This window comes from Trachymyrmex septentrionalis, unplaced genomic scaffold, assembly GCF_001594115.1.
Source record: "Trachymyrmex septentrionalis isolate Tsep2-gDNA-1 unplaced genomic scaffold, Tsep1.0 scaffold13, whole genome shotgun sequence".
NCBI lineage: Eukaryota > Metazoa > Arthropoda > Insecta > Hymenoptera > Formicidae > Trachymyrmex > Trachymyrmex septentrionalis.
The window spans coordinates 549,688-550,861 of NW_017304438.1; positions in this window are offsets into that span (position 1 = coordinate 549,688).

The window sequence follows — 1,174 nt, forward strand, 5'->3', positions numbered from 1 at the left end:
GATTATCTATTGCAGAAAAAGGTAATACAATGAGCATAAATTGCATATAAAAATTCACGTTTATTGAAAGGAACATTTTTCAAAAGAAACCTGGAATAAGAGATGTGTAAGCACTGTAATCATTTCTATCCTTTCTTTGCTACACTTTTTTTTCTTCTATGTCAACAATTCGCAGCGTTTCTGATCGTTTTAATTATTTACAGCTTGTTTATAATTTTCTATAAAATAACATATTAATCTTACGCAAACTATTATAATCAAGCAAGGAAATAAGTAACACTCCGTGGACTGTAATATTGCTCTTTAAGACTCCTAAGTAGTCACTATGTGATATAATCGTCGACTCGACAATCGTACCGAAGAAGTTAAAAAACCCGAACCGAAAACTGGACTGAAATCGAACCGAAAAACTTTTTCAGTCCGGCTATAATATATCGACTTGCACAATATTTCGATTCGATTATCGATTTCAGTTCGATAAAAATAATGATTACGGTCCGGTCAAAGTTCCTGGGGCTATTGCAGACAAAATTCCGTAATAATAAGCGTAATAGCAACTGGTTGAAATTTTCCTTATGAATAAGTTTACTACTATTTCTATTTCCATTAGATTACGTAGGTCTAAAACAATATCCTGATTGGTTCATCGGCTTAAGTTTACGCCTGTTACGGAATTTTGTTTGTGGCAGCCCTTAGTGTGTGGCCTTGTAAAATATGATAAGCCTAGTGCAAACATAAACAGTTGATATCAATTTGTTGCAATATTCTGATCGAATTTATTAGTAAACTGATATTGTTAACATTTTGTTTACTATATGTACACTCATGAACTAAAAGTTTGCAGCTTTTTTTTTCAATGGATTTTGAAACTGTCTTACTTATAAAGTGGTTGAACCTAAATAGTTAGATCCATAATTAAGAATCAATCACTCGTAGCTTGTATTCCGAAACTTTTTTCATGTAAAATACTATCGGAAAAAGTGTTACAACTGTTCAGTTGATGAGTGTATAAGAGATTGGGACTGCGCTCGGTTTGGATGCTTTTAGCGTTTCTATCTTTATGTCTAATGAAGGATAAAGATAGAATGTTTATGAGCACTTTAAAGCGCGTAAGCATTTCAAATTTCTACACAGCGTTAGATTAATGTTTTTTTAAATATATATATATATATAT